Genomic DNA, 25107 nt, shown 5'->3' with positions numbered 1-25107 from the left:
AATACTTTTTCGAAAAACCCTGTCGGGTGCCACTTATGCCCGAGGGAGATAATGAGTTGGGTAACCATTTGATGAGGAAGTGGTGTACCGAGGCAAGTGTGTGTGTGTTGTTTTCGAAAACGGATTAGATTTAAGATTTGTCGACTGTCCCAACCTTACATGCGCAACCACTCTACCCTTATATGGGAAAGGGCATTATTGATTACCTAGGCCGATACTAGCTTGGATCCCGCATTACTAGTGACGAGAGAGTTGTTGTTGCGCTCTCTCGGGACGGGGTCGTGCCAGGTAGGGCGGCCATGACCGTTTTCACAGGGCATCGGACACATCGTTGGTACCCCGTGCTTGTGGTATGTGATGAATATGGGAGCAAGGCTCCACAATTTTAAGATGTGAAATGCTGGGCACGGGGGTTACTACCAATCGAGTGGACTCTATGTTAGTGTCGTCTAGGGAAAGATAGTGATCGGGTACTTGAGGTACCGCAGGCCATGGATGACACGGAAGTTCCCTGGATCTTGTGGGTAAAGTGTGCAACCTCTGCAGAGTGTAAAACTATTCGAATAGCCGTGTCCACGGTCAAGGACAATTGGGCGGTGCTTCTTAAACTACGTCCACTTGTTTACAAACCAGTGTGTGTGGGAAGAACTACTTGGGTGAAGTCAAAGGACTTGACATGGATGAGTTGGGTTGGAGCCCACTCCCTTTATGTTGATATCTGTAACCAGCCCCTATGGTTACTTGAATTCATACGATGCATGATTTACTAGTTATTGAGCATGTCATAACACAACAAAATTAGCTTTCTGCAAAAATTTACCTATGTCATGCATTGTTGTATCTTGCGCCAAAACATGGGTTGCTTGCGAGTACATTCAGAGTACTCATTGGCTTGCCACTGGTTATTTAATTGGCCAGGCATGGAAGAATAGGAGTTCGAAGAAGAGTTCTTTGGAGACGAACATGCGAACTAGGACGTTTCCCAGCCAGAATACCTGTAGGGTTAAGGCAGATGGCATGGGTTCTACTTGTCGACAAAGATTTCCGCTGCATAAGTTTATTTGGTATTCAACCCTTGTGGATTTATCTATGTAAGACTTGACCATAATGGTCATAATTTGTGTAAGACGGTATGTATGGATGTAAGACTCTTGTTATTCAGCTTCTGTGTGTTCAGTGAGCATTGATCTCTGGGATCACTGTACACGTGCATTCGGTGATCACAACATATGAGTCGGGGTCCCCACAATATGGAAAACTGGCATTCTAAAAAATATCAAGGTTTTTATGGGGCGAGGAACCACACACATAATTATAATGCCAGTTGAAAATAATAATGGGTATACTTCTAGACCATCGTATCTAGACCTGGCCATGGGCAGCCCAGCCCGAACGGCCCGACCCGGCCCGAAAATCCCGGTCCAGCTGAGCCCGAACATGCCATCGAACCGGGCTCGGGTATGAAAATCAAGCCCGACAGATAGATCTGGCCAGGCCCGGGCCTGTGAAAAATGGGTTTTTAGCCGTGGTCGGGCCGTGTCGGGCTTTTCCAGGTTCGGGCCGGGCTCGGCCCAATTTAGTAGGCTAGGTGGTCGGGCCGGGCCGGGCTCGGGCCTGGGTTTTCAGCACCGGGCTTTTTTTGGCCCGACCCGAGATGTGGCCAGGTATAGTCATATCCCACTAATAACGGAGCACCCAATAAACTTAATGGAATGAGAACCAATAATAGAAATGCTTTGGATGAAACTCTAAAAAATAACTGTTCGGAGTGAGGAAAATAAAACGTTTACCGATATCTTGAATAATCATGATAATATGCTCGGTCAAATGACTGGCAAAATTGCTGGACTTACTAATGATGTGCAGGCTTTAGAGGAAGGAACTGGTATCATGGAAGCACAAGTTGCCAAAATAATAGAGAGCCAAACAGTGATCTTAGCACTGAAAAGTCAGAACCTAACCCGGTTGAGAGTGTCAAGATGATGAGAAGTAGCGAAGAAACACTAGAGAAGCTCGACATGAGCCATATACCTGAAAAATCATACTCTAGAGCAAGACTTCATGAAGATGTTGACACTAAAGCATCCACTACCTGAGATATCAAATGATGAGGCATACAAACTATTCGTTAATCAACTCGCATCAAAGGGAATGTGAGATTTGACCTTGCAATTCCATAGGTGTAATACATCTATGCTTCCCTCGATGTGCCAATTGTGGTCTTACCATCGGCAATATCCTTTATGTGCCATCTATGGTATTACCATCTGTATTGTGCCATACATGAGCTTACCATATGGCATCCTCCTATTTATGGCAATTTATGTATGTACTATCTGTCATACTCACATACCAACTGTCATATCTTTTCTTACTATTAGTGTTCATCGGGTAGATATCTTGTGGAATCCTCACTGTCTCTTTGCTTCCACCCTTGGGTCTTAAATTCCTTCTCAGGGAGTGGTATCGGATATGTGGATCCCTTCCAGTCAATGGGTCTGACGTAAAAAATTTAAAATACCTATCGTTACCCTCATGGTGGTCAATCAAAATCCTCTTGGGGTTCTTGCAAGAATTGGCTCTTGGCTATCCTCACCGTAAACAGGAGGTTCATTGGTTTTATCTAAAGTCTTCTGCAGGGTGTTCCTATTAGGTTTCGTCAAAATCGGCTCCCTTTCTACAGAGTTACTTTCTCATATAACAAAGTGAATAATAAGAGTAGTCGTCATGGTGGCCAATCCATGTCGCATCCAAATCATTAATGGCATATGGTCTAGTGAATCTTGTATCAAGGCACTCGGGCTCTCACAAGCATTGCAGAAGTCTTTCTTGTTCATGAGCTGAGTTTGGCTAAATCCATTGGTTATGCAAGCAATAACATCTAACTATCTTACGACTCTCGGGGTCTTAAAAAACTCCCAAAGAGTTACCTGGAAAACTATTGGTTCTCTGTCAATTTCAAACTCTGGTATGATAGCTTCCATTTACAATCAATGAGGTTGCTTCCCTCATATGATCACCTGTTTCTCCACTCCATATTTCCAAGTTGGTCAGGAATATCCATTTTAATCCTGGTGTCTGTGGGTTATGGCCCACTTCTTAGCACCATTCTCTGGTAGCCCAATTCCTCGAATGTCTTACACAACTTTGGTGGCAAATTTTTCGCATGACAAACTGTTTACGTATGCCTTACGGCTCAGCGCATGAGCAACCACGTTTACCTTTCTAGGGTGATACTGCAATTCAAGGTAAAAATCTTGGGTAATCTCCAACCAGCTTCTCTGTCTCATGTTCAACTCCTTTGGAGTGAAAATGTACTCGAACTCTTGTGACTCCTGAAAACTTGACAAGTTATACCAAATAGGTATTGCCTCAATTGCTTTAAATCATGGACTACCAATGCCAATTCCAAATCATGGGCTGGGTGGTTAATGCTACTTGTGAGCTGCATTGGGATTTCCCCAAAGAGAAGAGCATGATGCAGTACAATAGAGATAAGTATTTCCCTCGGTTTATGAAACCAAGGTTATCAATCAAGTAGGAGAACCAATCAACGACTAGTGAATAGCACATGCACGCAACCAACAAATACTTGCAACCCACCGAGAACAATGGGGTTGTTAATCCCTTGATGGTTACGAGCAAGATTAAATTGTATAGTTTTTTCTAGATTGATCAGACAAAAATACAAAATAAAATAACATTGTAGCAAAGTATTTTTGGTTTTAATAGATGATTAAATATAGACCCGGAGCCATAGTTTTCAATAGAGGCCTCTCTCATAGAAATAGCATACGGTGGGTAAACAAATTACTATTGGGAAATTGACAAAAGCAAATAATTATGATGATATCCAAGGCAATGATCATGTATATAGGCATCACATCCGAGACAAGTAGACAGAAACGATTCTGCATCTACTACTATTACTCCACACATCGACTGATATCCAACATGCATCTAGTGTATTAAGTTCATGGAAGAACGGGGTAATGCCTTAAGCAAGATGACATGATGTAGACAAGATAAACTCACGTATGAAATAAATCCCATATTTTTACCCTTAACTAGAACAATGCACGTGTGTTGCAACATGATATAAATATTCTAGTATATTAGCTTGTGATTTACTTGTCAATAATAATGCGATTGTGTAAATAAATGTTCATCAAATTCTGACCATGAACTACCTTATTGTTGATTAGAAGTTTGGTAAGTAAATTAAAGTGGAATTGGTTCAGAAGATAAGTAAAATAAGGTGATTGATTATCATATACATGGAATGTCGGACGAAGGGGTAGTGGGAAGAAAGGTGAAATGGGAACCTTATGTTCTTTTTAAGTAGTAGAGAAGAAGTTTGGTAAGTAAATTAAAGTGGAATTGGTTCAGAAGGTAAGTAAAATAAGATGATTGATTATCGTATACATGGAAGCTTGGACGAAGGGGTGGTGGGAAGAAAGGTGAAACGGGAACCTTATGTTCTTTTTAAGTAGTAGAGATAGCAATGACACATGTGACATGTGTGTCATGTCCCTTTCTGTCACTGGGATTGAGCAACGCAAGATCAAACACATTACAAAGCACCTCTTCCCATGGCAAGATAAATAATTCTAGTTTGCCAAACCAAACTAATAAATCAAAGAAGAAATACGAGGAGTTCACAGAAAACCAAACCAAACCATAAAAGAGTTCACAACAAACTCAAATAATATTCGTGGATAGTGTCGGATTTCGGGTTCCGGCAGATCCTTGAGGTTCGAACACTGGGGTGCGCACGGAGATTTCGCCTTCTACCTACCTGCACCCCTCCGCCTCGCTAAGATCTAAGCTGTGGAAAGAACAACACAAGAGACACAAGGTTTATACTGGTTTGGGCCACCATTGTGGTGTAATACCCTACTCCAGTGTGTGGTGTGGTGGATTGCCTCTTGGGCTGATGATGATGAGAAATACAAGGAAGAACAGCCTCGCGAGGGTCTGTTCTTGGCTGGGGGGATGAACTGCTAGGAAGAGTTCAGTCGCCCTCCTCTCTCTCTCTCTCTCTGTGTGTGATGCTACTCGATCCGATCCTAGCTAGTTTCTCTCTTGGCTTCTAGATTCTCCCTTCTTGATTGCCCCCCTACCCTGGGGGTGGCTAGTCCTATTTATAGGCAAAGGCCCTGGGCCTCTTCCCAAATATTGAGCGGGAAGGGCACCAACAATTGGCCATTTTGAAGGGGAACATCTGGTACACTTATCCTGACTAAAGTTGGTCCTCGCCTGCCAAAGGCTCTGGTGGTGACGCTGGCTTGGGCTCCACAATGACTTCCTCCCTGCCGTTGGACTGGTCTTGGTCTAGTTGCACCGAAACGGGTGCCTTTGCTTGATGCTCTCGCCTGTGCTTGCTCCCTTTGCACCAAAGAGGAAAGGAGGACACTGCGCGGCTGGCGCCCGCCTGGCGCCTTTGGTCGTCATGGCTTGCGTCACGGGCACCTCGTGAGGTACCCCGCCTTGATCTCTCCGCCTCCTCGCGAGCCAGCCTTATGAGGCCGTGCCTGAGGAAGCTCCGCGTCGTCCGCCCCGCGAGGCTTGGCCCCTCGCGAGGGTCTTGGGTCTGTGTTGATGAAGATGGGCCACGCTAGGCCCCCTTTTGAGCCACGCTACAGGCCGCAGGCAGGCAAGTCTGGGGACCCCCGTTCCCAGAACGCCGACAGATAGATCTCGTCATAAATTCACAATTCATCGGATCCCAACAAACACATCGCAAAAAGTCATTACATCAAATAGATCTCCAAGAACACCGAGGAGAACATTGTATTGAAGATGAAATAGAGAGAATAAGCCATATGTCTACTAACTATGGACCCATAGGTCCGTGGTAAACTACTCACGCATCACCGGGAGGGCAGCAAGGATGATGCAGAGCCCCCTCCGTGATCGAATCCCTGTCCGGCATAGTATCGAAAAAGGCCTCTAGATGGGATCTCGTGGACTCCCTTGTTGGTTTCATGATTTTAGAGAATTTATAGAGGCGGGGTTAGGTCAAACGGAGCCACTTGGGCCCCACAACATACCAGGGCACACCCGGGTGTGTTGTGGGCCCACGGTCCATCGTATGGTCTTCTCCCGAAGCTTCTAGTGTCTCTTTTGTCCAGAAAAATCTCCAAAAAGTTTCGTGGCATTTGGAATTCATTTGGTACTAACATTTTGCGAAACCAAAAACAAGCAAAAAACAACAACTGACACTGGGCACTAAGTTAATATGTTGGTCCCAAAAAATGATATATAATTGCTTGAAAGTGTATATAGAACATCCAAGATTGATAATATAATAGCATGGAACAATAAAAAATTATTGGAAATATGCCCTAAAGGTAATAATAAAGTGGTTATTATTATGTTTCCTTAATCATGATAAAGGTTTATTATTCATTTTATAATTGTATTGATCGGAAACTTAAATACATGTGTGCATACATAAACAAATACCAAGTCCCTAGTAAGCCTCTACCAGACTAGCTCGTTGATCAAAAGATGGTGAAGGTTTCCTGACCATAGACATGAGTTGTCATTTGATAACGGGAAAATATCATTAGGAGAATGATGTGATGGAAAAAACCCATTCGTTAGCATCACTACCAAAAAGACACATTCGTGACATTTTGGGCCGAATGAAATTGTTTTCTGTCATGCTTGTGACACTTCTATGACAATAATTGTGACAAAACCCGGTATCATCATAGATGTGGTGGGCTCCTACTTCTATGACAAAATATCATGACAGAAAATGGGCTTTTTGTCTTGGGCGGGCCGAAGACGCAGTTGCATGACATTCTTTGGGCCGTCCATGTGAAAAAAACATGGTAGAAGCGAGGCCGAGGAAAATATCAGGGAGTTCCCAGTTATGGTGGGTGGTCGGGGGTCGAGAGATGCGCGTTTCTCTTGTACACGTACGCGCATGTGTGCAAGGCGTTGCGCTCTAACTGAACCCGAGCGAGGCGTTGGGCTCTAACTGAACCCGAGCGATTGCACTAGCTACGTTACTGAACCCGAGCGATCGATCCCTTGCTGTTAACTAAACCCGAGTGATTCCTTCGCTACTGCTGCTAACTAAAGCCGATCGAACCCTGCTGCCTCCTTCCCTTGATGAACAGTGAGTGTTGTTGGGGGGGGGTGGATGAACAGTTCCCGGTGGGGGGTTGGATGAACAGGACCCCGTGATAGTAGAGGTCGTTGCCGCTGGATGAACAGGACCCTGATCGAGCCGGTTGGGGGTGGATGAACAGGACCCCATGGAGGGCTGGTTGAACAGTAGCCGGTGGAGGGCTAGATGAACAGTAGCACGTGGAGGGGTGGTTGAACAGGACCCCGTGGAGATGGCTGGTTGAACAGTAGCCGCTGGAGGAGCGGTGGAGGCTGGATGAACAGGAGCCCGTGGATGAACAGTCACAGGTGGTGGCTGGAGGAGGTCGACGGTGGATGAACAATAGCCCGTGGTGGCTGGAGGAGGTCGACGGTGGATGAACAATATCCCGTGGAGTCCCATTTTGCGGTACGCCACACCCCTCCCGATGAAATGGACCCCCGTTTCGACTTTACCGCTCCAACACAAGTCCGTTTCCTCCGTTTTGCGGGACGCCACACCCCTCCCGATCAACAGGACCCCGTTTCGACCGTAGGAGGTCCAAGAGAAGTCCGTTTCCTCCATTTTGTGGTATGCCAGACCCCTCCCGATGAACAGGATCCCATTTTGACCGTGGCCGGTCGAACACAAGGCCGTTTCCTCCGTTCCGCGGTATGCCTGGCCTCGTTTCCATCGGTTGTTCCGTCCAAGCCGGTTGGCTCCCGATGAACACGACGTATTCCATTGCCTCCCGATGAACACGACGCATTTCGTTGCCCCCCCCATGAACACGACGACGACACTAGTTCTCCGTTCTGACCCAGCCATGTACACGAGCCCTGGCCGTACGTATGCGCGAGTAGGCGGTCGAGACCCCACCCGTATGTACGTACGTGGCCGTATTTACTTTTTTGCACCTTGGCCGCTGTATGTACATGTACATGCTACGTGCGCGCCTCTACTATGACACGTGCGCACCTCTACATCAACCACTATGCATGTACACGTTCTCGACCAGAATGACAATGCTGCATATGCTTCGACCAGGTAGGTCCCGACTGTCAGGCACTTCCTTGCGTGCGAAGATGTATTTGGTGGGTCCCAACAGTCAGGGGGAAACATTTTTTTCGCGAAATACGGTGGCTCGTCCAGTGGGTCCCTGCTGTCAGGTGGAGGAATCATTATTTTCCGCGTGATATGGAGGCACTTCCTTGTTGCGGCCGTGGACCCAGCTGTCAGCCTCTCCACCTAAAGTACTCTTCCGATGGAAGTCGTTCCTTGACCACGTTGACCACGCTGCGCTGAGAGCACCAGGGCGGTGGACGATGGCGAGGCCTAGGAAGGGGACAACGCGGAGCCGGGGAAGACGCAACAGTGGAAGCCCACACGGAGAGGGTACAAGGGTTCACTCGTTCGGTTGCGGTGTGAGGCTGCCGTCGCCGCAGAATAACAGGGGTGTGGGTGAGTGGATGGCCTGGCCAACGGTGGGAGTAGTAGGAGGCGGTGAGGCCTCCACAGCATCACAGCCGGCCATGGGAGGCAGGAGCACGCGACACGACCGGTGCTGGTTTGGGCGGCTGGAGCAAGAATACCAAAGGTTGAAGAAGCACTACGGCTGTTGGATGGACATCGTACGGTCACTGGAGCTAGAATCGTTCATATTGACTAAGTTGACAAAGCCCTCTGTCCCTGTCATCTTAGTAGGCCCACAAGTCAGCCTCCCACTATGGTGGGTCCCAGCTAGCAGGGGGAGTATTCATTTTTTGTGCGTAATAAGGAGGCACTTCCTTGCATGCGAAGATATAGCTGGTGGGTCCGACCTGTCAGTCTGGGAACGTTTTTTTTCATGAAATATAGAGGCCCTTCCGGTGGGTCCCAGCTGCTAGGTGGAGGAATCATTATTTTGCGCGTATAAGGAGGCATTTCCTTGCGTGCGGCCGTGGACCCAGCTGTCAGCCTCTCCACGTACAGTCCACTTCCGATGGATGTCGTTCGTTGACCACGTTGACCACGCCGCGCCGAGAGCACCAGGGCGGTGGACGAAGCGAGGCCTAGGAAGGGAACGAGACGGAGCCAGGGAAGACTCGGCAGTTGTTTCCCACATGGAGGGGAGTACGAGGGTTTACTGGTTCGTCCACCGTCGCCGAAGAATAATAGCATGTGCGGGTGGGATGGCTTGGCCAACGATGGGAGTACGGTCGGGCGGTGAGGCCCGCGCGGCAGCACAGCCGGCCGCGGGAGGAGGGAGCAGGCAGTCCCTCCGGCGCTTGTTTGAGCGGCTGGAGGAGGAAGAGCAGAGATTGAAGAAGCACGACGGCCGTTGGATGGACATCCAACAGTCACTGCTTGTGCGTTAACCTTTTTTTATGAAAGCCTCAAATCTGTGGAAAACAGCATACAACCCATCTGCCATTATTTCTAATAATTTACAGCCCATTTGCTAATTCTTAAGGCTTTTTTGGATCCCATATTCATTTTGTTAGCATTACAGCCCATACTGTGGCCACGGTTAAAAAATTATACAAAATTTTGCATATTTCAGTGCGGTCCGAACTGTTTTTAATCCTGAAATTTCGAGTCACATTCAAACTGATTTTAAAAATAAATGTATATCAATATAAAATCCAAGAAATTGTCCATGAATAAAAATCAATGGAATTTGAAATCTCGAAATGAAAAAATAAATTTGGAACTAATTGACGGTTTGATGTGTTTTAAAAATGTATAGCCCATTTCTCATTACTGATAGGCCATTTTCTGGGCAAGCCAAATGAAGCTCTCCTCGTCTTGAAAGATTTACAGCCCAATAGGCCTGACAAAGCGACCTACTTGACAAAGCACAAAAAAACTGGGCTAGCCATTTTCAGAAAGAAAAAAACTATTGGGCTAGTATGTGGTACACATAAAAGAAAAGGGTGTAGTTCTTTTATGTGTACCACAGCCCAGTTGACACCCAGTTGACAACCATCATAGAAAAAATAGATAAATGCCACTCAAATTATGAAGATTCATAAAAATGCCACTGCAATTTCCAAACTTTGAAAAATGCCACTGCAATTTTTGCAAACTTTGAAAAACGCCACTGCAATTTTTGTAAACTTTGAAAAACGCCACTCTAGACGTCGAAAAATGCCACTAGAAATGGCATTTTCAAAGTTTGGAAATTGCAGTGGCATTTCTCGGGATCACCAGATTTGTAGTGACATTTATCAAATTAACCCAAAACAAAAATAACTGGGCGAGCTATTGGGTCCCTGCTGTTAGCCGCTCGTTGTGCAATTCTCTCGTTTATTGATTACGTTGACAATGTCATGGGACCCAGATGTCAGAAATCCATTAGGAGGAGCCATTTTTATTGGCTTGAAATAAGGAGGCACTTTCTTGCATACTGCCATGACCTTGATGGGTCCCTGCTGTCATCCTCTCCACGTACAATTATCTCCTGATTGTGTACGCGTCAACCTGGTAGGCGCACAAGTCAGCCTCTAAACCCGTGGCGGACAAATACAACCCATTTAAAAAATAACATCCCATTCCATACGTTCAAACGGAAACTTCAACATTCAGAGCAAAGTAACATGTCTGATCCAGATATAGAGTACTGAACTTCCACGTTGACAACAATCATAGCCAAGTTAACTATCTACTCCCACTAATACTCTAGTAGTGTACAAGTACTTGCTACCTCTTGAGCTTGCGTTGGATTTCCCTGAAGAGGAAAGGATGATGCAACAGAGTAGTGTAAGTATTTCCCTCAGTTTTTGAGAACCAAGGTATCAATCCAGTAGGAGGCCACACTCAAGTCCCTCGTACCTGCACAAAATGATAGCTACTCGCAACCAACGCGATTAGGGGTTGTCAATCCCTTCACGGTCACTTACGAGAGTGAGATATGATAGATATAATATTTTTGGTATTTTTGGTATAGAGATGCAAAGTGAAAAGTAAAAGGCAAAGTAAAAAAGCAAAGAAAGATTAAAGTGATGGAGATTGATATGATGAGAATAGACCCGGGGGCCATAGGTTTCACTAGTGGCTTCTCTCAAGAGCATAAGTATTCTACGATGGGTGAACAAATTACTGTTGAGCAATTGACAGAATTGAGCATAGTTATGAGAATATCTAGGCATGATCATGTATATAGGCATCACGTCCGTGACAAGTAGACCGAAACGATTCTGCATCTACTACTATTACTCCACTCATCGACCGCTATCCAGCATGCATCTAGAGTATTAAGTTAAAAACAGAGTAACGCTTTAAGCAAGATGAAATTATGTAGAGAGATAAATTCAGGCAATATGAAATAAACCCCATCTTGTTATCCTCGATGGCAACGATGCAGTACGTGCCTTGCTGCCCCTCCTGTCACTGGGAAAGGACACCGCAAGATCGAACCCAAAGCTAAGCACTTCTCCATGGCAAGAAAAACCAATCTAGTAGGCCAAACCAAATTGATAATTCGAAGAGACTTGCAAAGATAACTAATCATACATAAAAGAATTCAGAGAAGATTCAAATATTATTCATAGATAGACTTGATCATAAACCCACAATTCATCAGTCTCAACAAACACATCGCAAAAAGAAGGTTACATCGAATACATCTCCATGAGAGAGGGGGAGAACTTTGTATTGAGATCCAAAAAGAGAGAAGAAGCCATCAGAGGCTATGGAGCCGAAGGTCTGAGGTAAACTACTCACACTTCATCGGAGGCGCTATGATGATGTAGAAGCCCTCCGTGATGACGACCCTCTCCGGCGGAGCTCTGGAACAGGCCCCAAGATGGGATCTCGTGCATACAGAAAGTTGCGGCAGTGGAATTAGGTTTTTGGCTCCTCTTCTGATCGTTTGGGGGTACATAGGTATATATAGGAGGAAGGAGTACGTCGCTGGAGCACCGAGGGGCCCACGAGGTAGGGGGCACGCCCCCACCCTCGTGACCGCCTCATTGACTCCTTGGAGTAGGGTCCAAGTCTCCTAGATCACGTTCGGTGAGAAAATCACGTCCTCAAAGGTTTTATTCCGTTTGGACTCCGTTTGATATTCTGTTTCTCCGAAATACTGAAATAGGCAAAAAACAGCAATTCTGGGCTAGGCCTCCGGTTAATAGGTTAGTCCCAAAAATAATATAAAAGTGGAAAATAAAGCCCAATATAGTCCAAAACAGTAGATAATATAGCATGGAGCAATCAAAAATTATAGATACGTTGGAGACGTATCAGGCACCCCCAAGCTTAATTCCTGCTCGTCCTCGAGTAGGTAAATGATAAAAAGAGAATTTTTAATCCGGAGTGCTACTTGGAATAATTTCAATGCAAATCTTCTTAATTGTGGTATGAATATTCAGATTAGGAATATTCAAGACAAAAGTTCATATTGACATAAAGAATAATAATACTTCAAGCAAACCAACAAAGCAATTATGTTTTCTTAAAGTAACATGGCCAAAGAAAGTTCATCCCTACAAAATCAGATAGTTTAGTCATGCTTCATTTTCGTCACACAAGAATGCTCTCATCATGCACAACCCCGATGACAAGCCAAGCAATTGTTTCATACCTTAATAATTTCAAACTCATAAACTTTCACGCAATACATGAGCGTGAGCCATGGATATAGCACTATGGGTGGAATAGAATATAATGATGTGGGTTATGTGGAGAAGACAAAAAAGGAGAAAGTCTCACATCAACGAGGCTAATCAATGGGCTATGGAGATGCCCATCGATTGATGTTAATGTAAGGAGTAGGGATTGCCATGCAACAGATGCACTAGAGTTATAAATGTATGAAAGCTCAACAAAAGAAACTAAGTGGGTGTGCATCCAACTTGCTTGCTCATGAAGACCTAGGGCACTTGAGGAGGCCCATTGTTGGAATATACAAGCCAAGTTCTATAATGAAAATTCCCACTAGTATATGAAAGTGATAACTCAAGAGACTCTCTATATGAAGAACATGGTGCTACTTTGAAGCACAAGTGTGGAAAAAGGAATAGTAGCATTGCCCTTTTTTGGGCCTTCTTTTTTCTTTGGCCTTTCTCCTTTTTTGGGACAATGCTCTATTGAATAATGATCATCACACTTTTATTTATTTACAACTCAATGATTACAACTCGATACTAGAACAAAGTATGACTCTATATGGATGCCTCCGGCGGTGTACCGGGATATGCAATGAATCAAGAGTGACAAGTATGAAAAAATTATGAACGGTGGCTTTGCCACAAATACTATGTCAACTACATGATCATGCTAAGCAATATGACAATGATGGATGTGTCATGATAAACTGGATGGTGGAAAGTTGCATGGCAATATATCTCGGAATGGCTATGGAAATGCCATAATAGGTAGGTATGGTGGCTGTTTTGAGGAATATATAAGGAGGTTTATGTGTGAAAGAGCGTATCATATCACGGGTTTTGGATGCACTGGCGAAGTTTGCACCAACTCTCGATGTGAGAAAGGGCAATGCACGGTACCATAGAGGCTAGCAATGATGGAAGGGTGAGAGCGCGTATAATCCATGGACTCAACATTAGTCATAAAGAACTCATATACTTACTGCAAAAATCTACAAGCCATCAAAAACCTAAGTATTACGCGCATGCTCCTAGGGGGATAGATTGTAGGAAAAGACCATCGCTCGTCCCCGACCGCCACTCATAAGGAGGACAATCAAATAACACCTCATGTTTCAAATGTTGCATAATGTTTACCATACGTGCATGCTACGGGACTTGCAAACTTTAACTCAAGCACTTCTCAAATTCTCAATTACTCTACTAGCATGACTTTGATATTACTACCTCCATATCTCAAAACAATTATCAAGCATCCAACTTTTCCTAGTATTCAACACACTCAAAAGAAAGTTTCACAAATCTTGAATATCAAGCATGTTATTATTAAGCAAATTACCATGCTATTAAGACTCTCAAAATAATTTAAGTGAAGCATGAGAGATCAATAGTTTCTTTAAAACAAATCCACCATCGTGCTCTAAAAAATCTAAGTGAAGCACATAGAGCAAAATTATAGCGCTCAAAAGATATAAGTGAAGCACATAAAGTATTCTATCAAATTCTAATTCATGTATGGCTCTCTCAAAAGGTGTGTACAGAAAGGATGATTGTGGCACACTAACAACCAAAGACACAAATAATACAAGACACTCCAAGCAAAACACATATCATGTTGGTGAATAAAAATATAGCTCCAAGTAAATTACCGATGGAAGTGGACGAAAGAGGGGATGCCTTCCGGGGCATCCCCAAGCTTTAACTTTTTGGTGTCCTTGGATTATCTTGGGGGTTCCATGGGCATCCCCAAGCTTAGGCTCTTGCCACTCCTTGTTCCATAATCCATCACAAGAATTCACCCAAAACTTGAAAACTTCACAACACAAAACTTAAAGTAGAAAACTCGTGAGCTCCGTTAGCGAAAGAAAACAAAAAACCACTTCAAGGTACTGTAATGAACTCATTCTTTATTTATATTGGTGTTAAACCTACTGTATTCCAACTTCTCTATGGATTATAAACTATTTTACTAACCATAGATTCATCAAAATTAGCAAACAACACATGAAAAACAGAATCTGTCAAAAACAGAATAGTATGTAGTAATCTGTAGCTAGTGCAATATCTGGAACCCCAAAAATTCTAAAATAAATTTCTGGACGTGAGGAATTTAGCTATTAATCATCTGCAAAAAGAATTAACTAAATATCACTATCCAAATAAAAATGACAGCAGTTCTCGTGAGCACTAAAGTTTCTGTTTTTTACAGCAAGTTCAACAAGACTTTCCCCAAGTCTTCCCAACGGTTCTACTTGGAACAAACACTAATTAAACACAAAAAACACAACCAAAACAGAGGCTAAATAATTTATTTATTACTAAACAGGATCAAAAAGCAAGGAGTAAAAATAAAATTGGGTTGCCTCCCAACAAGCGCTATCGTTTAACGCCCCTAGCTAGGCATAAAAGCGAGGATAGATCTAGGTATTGCCGTAGTAATAAGATAGATCGGTGAAACTTATTTCATATTCTCTATGTTCGGCAGCAAGTTTTCTTTGAGGCAAGCAAAAGTAATCAAAAGGGCTAAATTTAATAGGACAGAGGTCCCCAAGATCAATTTTAGGAGGTATAGGTTCCTCTTTCGGCCCTTCGTATTGCACAACCAATTCATCATTATAAGCATTCTTTTGACATAACCTTGTGAGCCTAAACTCAAGAGAGCATCCTAGCTCATTGTTTCGAATAGCCAAATCATCATTAAGTTCAGAGATTCTATCAATTAAAATATTGATTGGCACCTTTTTTATAAGGTTTTCATTGAAAGCAACATAGTCAAGAGATTGAAAGCGCATAATTTCTTCTTGATCAAAGAGGATAGATTCTATGGGAGGACGACCAGCGTCCACCCTATAGTGCGCAAAGATTTCTTTGGCTTCTTTTATTATAAATCTGAATTCATGAGCCAAAAAGATAGTAGCGGCACGCTTAGCAGAAGAATGCTCGACATTAGAAAATTCTAGGAAAATTCTTTGTATAGATGGGTGCATATGCATAAATTGCCTTTCAAGTTCAACGATAAGCATGGCAATAGCGTCCGCAAGACTACTAGTTCTATGAAGAATAGAACTGCCCATAGAGGGCAAAGCACTAGCACAAGTAAAAAAAATCTTGGATGACTCCTTTTCCAATAATATTACCACTACCGATTCAAAATCTTTTTGTATGATAGGTAGGGGGTTCTTCAGCCGGAGCATCCGAATTTTCTATGACATTGTTATCGCCCATATCGGCGATAACTTCCCCAATTTCAGACATAGCGACAAGCAATCAATCCAACACACGGGCAAACAAAAAGGCTAGTGAGAAAAAGGCAAACGGAGAAAGGGAAGGAGAAGGAGATTGGGAAAGAGAGGGCGAATAAAACAGCAAGGGTGAAGTGGGGGAGAGGAAAACGAGAGGCAAATGGCAACTAGTGTAATGCGAGAGATAGGGATTGTGATGGGTACTTGGTATGTTGACTTTTTGCGTAGACTCCCCGGCAACGGCGCCAGAAATTCTTCTTGCTACCTCTTGAGCTTGCGTTGGATTTCCCCGAAGAGGAAAGGATGATGCAGCAGAGTAGCGTAAGTATTTCCCTCAGTTTTCGAGAACCAAGGTATCAATCCAGTAGGAGGCCACGCTCAAGTCTCTCGTACCTGCACAAAACGATAACTACTCGCAACCAACGCGATTAGGGGTTGTCAATCCCTTCACGGTCACTTGCGAGAGTGAGATATGATAGATATAATATTTTTGGTATTTTTGGTATAGAGATGCAAAGTGAAAAGTAAAAGGCAAAGTAAAAAGCAAAGCAAGATTAAAGTGATGGAGATTGATATGATGAGAATAGACCCGGGGGCCATAGGTTTCACTAGTGGCTTCTCTCAAGAGCATAAGTATTCTACGGTGGGTGAACAAATTACTGTTGAGCAATTAACAGAATTGTGCATAGTTATGATAATATCTAGGCATGATCATGTATATAGGCATCATGTCCGTGACAAGTTGTCCAAAACGATTCTGCATCTACTACTATTACTCCAGTCATCGACCGCTATCCAGCATGCATCTAGAGTATTAAGTTAAAAACAGAGTAACGCTTTAAGCAAGATGACATGATGTAGAGAGATAAATTCATGCAATATGAAATAAACCCCATCTTGTTATCCTCGATGGCAACGATGCAGTACGTGCCTTGCTACCCCTTCTGTCACTGGGAAAGGACACCGCAAGATCGAACCCAAAGCTAAGCACTTTTCCCATGGCAAGAAAAACCAATCTAGTAGGCCAAACCAAACTGATAATTTGAAGAGACTTGCAAAGATAACTAATCATACATAAAAGAATTCAGAGAAGATTCAAATATTATTCATAGATAGACTTGATCATAAACCCACAATTCATCGTTCTCAACAAACACATCGCAAAAAGAAGGTTACATCGAATAGATCTCCATGAGAGAGGGGGAGAACTTTGTATTGAGATCCAAAAAGAGAGATGAAGCCATCGGAGGCTATGGACCCGAAGGTCTGAGGTAAACTACTCACACTTCATCGGAGGCGCTATGATGATGTAGAAGCCCTCCGTGATGACGACCCTCTCCGGCGGAGCTCCGGAATAGGCCCCAAGATGGGATCTCGTGGATACAGAAAGTTGCGGCGGTGGAATTAGGTTTTTGGCTCCTCTTCTGATCGTTTGGGGGTACGTAGGTATATATAGGAGGAAGGAGTACGTCGGTGGAGCACCGAGGGGCCCACGAGGCAGGGGGGCGCACCCCCACCCTCGTGACCGCCTCTTTGACTCCTTGGAGTAGGGTCCAAGTCTCCTAGATCACATTCGATGAGAAAATCACGTCCCCGAAGGTTTTATTCCGTTTGGACTCCGTTTGATATTCTGTTTCTCCGAAATACTGAAATAGGAAAAAAAATAGCAATTCTGGGCTGGGCCTCCAGTTAATAGGTTAGTCCCAAAAATAATATAAAAGTGGAAAATAAAGCCCAATATAGTCCAAAATAGTAGATAATATAGCAGGGAGCAATCAAAAATTATAGATACGTTGGAGACGTATCAGGCATCCCCAAGCTTAATTCCTGCTCGTCCTCGAGTAGGTAAATGATAAAAAGAGAATTTTTGATGCGGAGTGCTACTTGGCATAATTTCAATGCAAATCTTCTTAATTGTGGTATGAATATTCAGATTAGGAATATTCAAGACAAAAGTTCATATTGACATAAAGAATAATAATACTTCAAGCAAACCAACAAAGCAATTATGTTTTCTTAAAGTAACATGGCCAAAGAAAGTTTTCATCCCTACAAAATCAGATAGTTTAGTCATGCTTCATTTTCGTCACACAAGAATGCTCTCATCATGCACAACCCCGATGACAAGCCAAGCAATTGTTTCACACCTTAATAATTTCAAACTCATAAACTTTCACGCAATACATGAGCGTGAGCCATGGTTATAGCACTATGGGTGGAATAGAATATAATGATGGGGGTTATGTGGAGAAGACAAAAAAGGAGAAAGTCTCACATCAACGAGGCTAATCAATGGGCTATGGAGATGCCCATCGATTGATGTTAATGCAAGGAGTAGGGATTGCCATGCAACAGATGCACTAGAGCTATAAATGTATGAAAGCTCAATAAAAGAAACTAAGTGGGTGTGCATCCAACTTGCTTTCTCACGAAGACCAAGGGCACTTGAGGAGGCCCATTGTTGGAATATACAAGCCAAGTTCTATAATGAAAATTCCCACTAGTATATGAAAGTGATAACTCAAGAGACTCTCTATATGAAGAACATGGTGCTACTTTGAAGCACAAGTGTGGAAAAAGGAATAGTAGCCTTGCCCTTTTTTTGGGCCTTCTTTTTTCTTTGGCCTTTCTCTTTTTTTGGGACAATGCTCTATTGAATAATGATCATCACACTTTTATTTATTTACAACTCAATGATTACAACTCGATACTAGAACAAAGTATGACTCTATATGGATGCCTTCGACGGTGTACCGGGATATGCAATGAATCAAGAGTGACAATTATGAAAAAATTATGAACAGTAGCTGTGCCAGAAATACTATGTCAACTACATGATCATGCTAAGCAATATGACAATGATGGATGTGTCATGATAAACTGGATGGTGGAAAGTTGCATGGCAATATATCTCGGAATGGCTATGGAAATGCCATAATAGGTAGGTATGGTGGCCGTTTTGAGGAATATATAAGGAGGTTTATGTGTGAAAGAGCGTATCATATCACGGGGTTTGGATGCACCAGCGAAGTTTGCACCAACTCTCGATGTGAGAAAGGGCAATGCACGGTACCGTAGAGGCTAGCAATGATGGAAGGGTGAGAGTGCGTATAATCCATGGACTCAACATTAGTCATAAAGAACTCATATACTTACTGCAAAAATCTACAAGCCATCAAAAACCTAAGTATTACGCGCATGCTCCTAGGGGGATAGATTGGTAGGAAAAGACCATCGCTCGTCCCCGACCGCCACTCATAAGGAGGACAATCAAATAACACCTCATGTTTCAAATGTTGCATAACGTTTACCATACGTGCATGCTACGGGACTTGCAAACTTTAACTCAAGCACTTCTCAAATTCACAATTACTCTACTAGCATGACTTTGATATTACTACCTCCATATCTCAAAACAATTATCAAGCATCCAACTTTTCCTAGTATTCAACACACTCAAAAGAAAGTTTCACAAATCTTGAATATCAAGCATGTTATTATTAAGAAAATTACCATGCTATTAAGACTCTCAAAATAATTTAAGTGAAGCATGAGAGATCAATAGTTTCTTTAAAACAAATCCACCATCGCGCTCTAAAAAATCTAAGTGAAGCACATAGAGCAAAATTATAGCGCTCAAAAGATATAAGTGAAGCACATAAAGTATTTTATCAAATTCTAATTCATGTATGGCTCTCTCAAAAGGTGTGTAAAGCAAGGATGATTGTGGCACACTAACAACCAAAGACACAAATAATACAAGATGCTCCAAGCAAAACACATATCATGTTGGTGAATAAAAATATAGCTCCAAGTAAATTACCGATGGAAGTGGACGAAAGAGGGGATGCCTTCCGGGGCATCCCCAAGCTTTAACTTTTTGGTGTCCTTGGATTATCTTGGGGGTGCCATGGGCATCCCCAAGATTAGGCTCTTGCCACTCGTTGTTCCATAATCCATCACAAGAATTCACCCAAAACTTGAAAACTTCACAACACAAAACTTAAAGTAGAAAACTCGTGAGCTCCGTTAGCGAAAGAAAACAAAAAACCACTTCAAGGTACTGTAATGAACTCATTCTTTATTTATATTGGTGTTAAACCTACTGTATTGCAACTTCTCTATGGATTATAAACTATTTTACTAACCGTAGATTCATCAAAATAAGCAAACAACACACGAAAAACAGAATCTGTCAAAAACAGAATAGTCTGTAGTAATCTGTATCTAGCGCAATATATGGAACCCCAAAAATTCTAAAATAAATTTCTGGATGTGAGTAATTTATCTATTAATCATCTGCAAAAAGAATTAACTAAATATCACTCCCCAAATAAAAATGACAGCAGTTCTCGTGAGCGCTAAAGTTTCTGTTTTTTACAGCAAGTTCGACAAGACTTTCCCCAAGTCTTCCCAACGGTTCTACTTGGCACAAACACTAATTAAACACAAAAAACACAACCAAAACAGAGGCTAAATAATTTATTTATTACTAAACGGGAGCAAAAATCAAGGAATAAAAATAAAATTGGGTTGCCTCCCAACAAGCGCTATCGTTTAACGCCCCTAGCTAGGCATAAAAGCGAGGATAGATCTAGGTATTGCCGTAGTAATAAGATAGATCGGTGAAACTTATTTCATATTCTCTACGTTCGGCAGCAAGTTTTCTTTGAGGCAAGCAAAAGTAATCAAAAGGGCTAAATTTAATAGGACAGAGGTCCCCAAGATCAATTTTATGAGGTATAGGTTCCTCTTTCGGCCCTTCGTATTGCACAACCAATTCATCATTATAAGCATTATTTTGACATAACCTTGTGAGCCTAAACTCAAGAGAGCATCCTAGCTCATTGTTTCGAATAGCCAAATCATCATTAAGTTCAGAGATTCTATCAATTAAAATATTGATTGGCACCTTTTTTCTAAGGTTTTCATTGAAAGCAACATAGTCAAGAGATTGAAAGCGCATAATTTCTTCTTGATCAAAGAGGATAGATTCTATGGGAGGACGACCAGCGTCCACCCTATAGTGCACAAAGATTTCTTTGGCTTCTTTTATTATAAATCTAATTGCCTTTCAAGTTCAACGATAAGCATGGCAATAGCGTCCGCAAGACTACTAGTTCTATGAAGAATAGAACTGCCCATAGAGGGCAAAGCACCAGCACAAGTAAAAAAATCTTGGATGACTCCTTTTCCAACAATATTACCACTACCGATTCAAAATCTTTTTGTATGATAGGTAGGGGGTTCTTCAGCCAGAGCATCCGAATTTTCTATGACATTGTTATCGCCCATATCGGCGATAACTTCCCCAATTTCAGACATAGCGACAAGCAACCAATCCAACACACGGGCAAACAAAAAGGCTATTGAGAAAAAGGCAAACGGAGAAAGAGAAGGAGAAGGAGATTGGGAAAGAGAGGGCGAATAAAATGGCAAGGGTGAAGTGGGGGAGAGGAAAATGAGAGGCAAATGGCAACTAGTGTAATGCGAGAGATAGGGATTGTGATGTTTACTTGGTATGTTGACTTTTTGCGTAGACTCCCTGGCAACGGCGCCAGAAATTCTTCTTGCTACCTCTTGAGCTTGCGTTGGATTTCCCCGAAGAGGAAAGGATGATGCAGCAGAGTAGCGTAAGTATTTCCCTCAGTTTTTGAGAACCAAGGTATCAATCTAGTAGGAGGCCACGCTCAAGTCCCTCGTACCTGCACAAAACGATAGCTACTCGCAACCAACGCGATTAGGGGTTGTCAATCCCTTCACGGCCACTTACGAGAGTGAGATATGATAGATATAATATTTTTGGTATTTTTGGTATAGAGATTCAAAGTGAAAAGTAAAAGGCAAAGTAAAAAGCAAAGCAAGATTAAAGTGATGGAGATTGATATGATGAGAATAGACCTGAGGGCCATAGGTTTCACTAGTGGCTTCTCTCAAGAGCATAAGTATTCTACGGTGGGTGAACAAATTACTGTTGAGCAATTGACAGAATTGAGCATAGTTATGAGAATATCTAGGCATGATCATGTATATAGGCATCACGTCCGTGACAAGTTGTCCAAAACGATTCTGCATCTACTACTATTACTCCAGTCATCGACCGCTATCCAGCATGCATCTAGAGTATTAAGTTAAAAATAGAGTAACGCTTTAAGCAAGATGACATGATGTAGAGAGATAAATTCATGCAATATGAAATAAACCCCATCTTGTTATCCTCGATGGCAATGATGCAATACGTGCCTTGCTGCCCCTTCTGTCACTGGGAAAGGACACCGCAAGATCGAACCCAAAGCTAAGCACTTCTCCCATGGCAAGAAAAACTAATCTAGTAGGCCAAACCAAACTGATAATACAAAGAGACTTGCAAAGATAACTAATCATACATAAAAGAATTCAGAGAAGATTCAAATATTATTCATAGATAGACTTGATCATAAACCCACAATTTATCGGTCTCAACAAACACACCGCAAAAAGAAGGTTACATCGAATAGATCTCCACGAGAGAGGGGGAGAACTTTGTATTGAGATCCAAAAAGAGAGAAGAAGCCATCTAGCTACTAACTATGGAGCCGAAGGTCTGAGGTAAACTACTCACACTTCATCGGAGGGGCTATGATGATGTAGAAGCACTCCGTGATGACGGCCCTCTCCGGCGGAGCTCCGGAACAGGCCCCAAGATGGGATCTCATGGATACAGAAAGTTGCGGCGGTGGAATTAGGTTTTTGGCTCCTCTTCTGATTGTTTGGGGGTACGTAGGTATATATAGGAGGAAGGAGTAAGTCGGTGGAGCACCGAGGGGCCCATGAGGTAGGGGGCACGCTCTATGGGGGTGGTCATGCCCCCCACCCTCGCGACCGCCTCTTTGACTCCTTGGAGTAGGGTCCAAGTCTCCTGGATCACGTTCGGTGAGAAAATCACGTTCCCGAAGGTTTTATTCTATTTGGCCTCCGTTTGATATTCTGTTTCTCCGAAATACTGAAATAGGCAAAAACAACAATTCTAGGCTGGGCCTCCGGTTAATAGGTTAGTCCCAAAAATAATACAAAAGTGGAAAATAAAGCCCAATATAGTCCAAAATAGTAGATAATATAGCATGGAGCAATCAAAAATTATAGATACGTTGGAGACTTATCAATACTAACTTACTCTTGGCTAACTAGATGATGTCGACCGCCATCTGCGGTACATGCTAAACGCCGGCACCGACGTCCTCCGCCTTGCCTCGGACTTGCCAGAGGTGCGATAGGGCGCGTTGCTTGCGCGCGTTGTCCCTTTCCACGCCGGCGTGGTCCACCGAAGCTTCGGCTTCTAAGCGGGAAACCCACTTGACGAGTTGGTAGTAAAATTCGGCATCATGAACGCATGCATGCCCGACAGCCTCTAGGGATATTTACCGGGCGCCGGCCTCCATGTAGTCGGCCCAGTTGCAGGTGCTCTGCTCGTGACTCAGAGTGTCGGTGCGCTGCTGCTCCATGCCCCGCTGGCGGCGTGAATCGGCGATACGCTGCTCCTCCGCTAGGCGGTTGTGCTCCAACAACTCCTCATACTCCGCATTGACATCTAAATACCAATAGAATGCCTCCTCCCTCCGTCTGCCTTCCGGTGAAAAACCGAACACTAGTTATGGCGGTGACCGCCTTCGGCGTCGCCTATCGCAGACGGCGGGGGCATGGCGGACGTGGCGAGAGCGAGGATAAGTGGCGAGCGACGTCACGCCGGTGGGGGCTTAGGATAGGGCGAGTTGGGTGACGGTACCACCAGAGAAGGCCGGGAAACGGTAATTTTAGGCAGAAGGTAGGCGAACCAGTGTGTCACGGGAAACGCGACGGTCATCGTGGCCATCGAAATTTAATGCATAAGAAGGCATGGCTTAGCGCGCCAGCTTGTCATGGAAAACTAGAAAAACTGAAATTATGACTGTGTCGTCCCGTCCCGTCAGTGGTGCGTCCCGTCCGCGCTGGGTCGCACGCTGGCATGACGGTCAAACGAGTGCAGTCGAATCATCCAGATGAGGTAATCCCTCCTTGTCAAAAATGATTCCACCACTCATCATCTTCCTTGGTTGGTGAGATTTTTGAATTAAGCCCTGCAAACTAGAAAGGAGGTAGTACGTGTGTGATCCGCTATTTATTCGTGTAGGATCGAGTAGGTCATTTTTTGAATTGAGCCCTGCAAACCGGAAAGGAGGTAGTACGTGCGTGATCTGCTATTATTCGTGTAGGATCGAGTAGGTAGGATAGTGTACGTGTCGGATCGAGTAGGTTGGATGGTGTACGTGTAGGATCGCATTAGCTGATGACCGTTCGCTGGGAGATAAGGCATTTGCGAACGTTTTTGCTGGCAGTTTCTTCAGATTCGCATGGCATTTTCTTCAGAGCAGCTTGTCAGTTTCTTTAGAGGTAGGCATTTTTATTCAAAAAACCGCCACTTCGGATCTTGCGTCGCAACTAAAACTAACAGGAGCGCATTAGTAGGCTAGCTAGTGATCGCTCAGTAACTTGTAAACACTAAGCAAACAGAAATAAGGAACTGTTAGTAACTTGTAAACACCGAGAACACAGAAATAAGGATCATGTTGTACACAACAGTAAGAGCCGATCCGTTTGAAATGTTCACACGAGACTTACAGGCCTGGCATTGTAATATGTTCACATTAGTAGCTCAAATTCAAAACCAACTAGTACGATTTCCATACATAAGATCAACATGTTAATGCATCTCAATGATTCACATATCATATACAAATATGTAGCTCCAAAAGCAAAGATCTAGAAAAAACATCTGTTCTTCCTACTAACATGGATGCTTCTCTTGGCCAACATTCAGTATAGAGTGAAAGACAAATTTGTTTGTGAAGTCTACAATTCCTCTTGCAAACGTAAGTGGTTTCACCAACAACTGGAACCATGAGAATGAACCACACATGATGGAGGAACATCCATTGCGATATGATTTGGTCTTCTCTCGATCACACGGCGAGACTATTTTCAGAATAGAAACTTTAACTTAGGCAAAATGATGCCCATTGTATAATAAGACCAAAGCAATGAAGCACTTGGTGTTGGCTAATAAATAGTACAATACTACTTTTCTGCAGTCCATGAAGCGACTATCCAATCTTCCTGTGTCTATTTTCAAATGGCACTGCATGCAGTGACTATACTATTC

The sequence above is a fragment of the Triticum dicoccoides genome, chromosome 4A (assembly GCF_002162155.2).
Source record: "Triticum dicoccoides isolate Atlit2015 ecotype Zavitan chromosome 4A, WEW_v2.0, whole genome shotgun sequence".
NCBI lineage: Eukaryota > Viridiplantae > Streptophyta > Magnoliopsida > Poales > Poaceae > Triticum > Triticum dicoccoides.
This window is presented reverse-complemented; position numbering follows the sequence as displayed.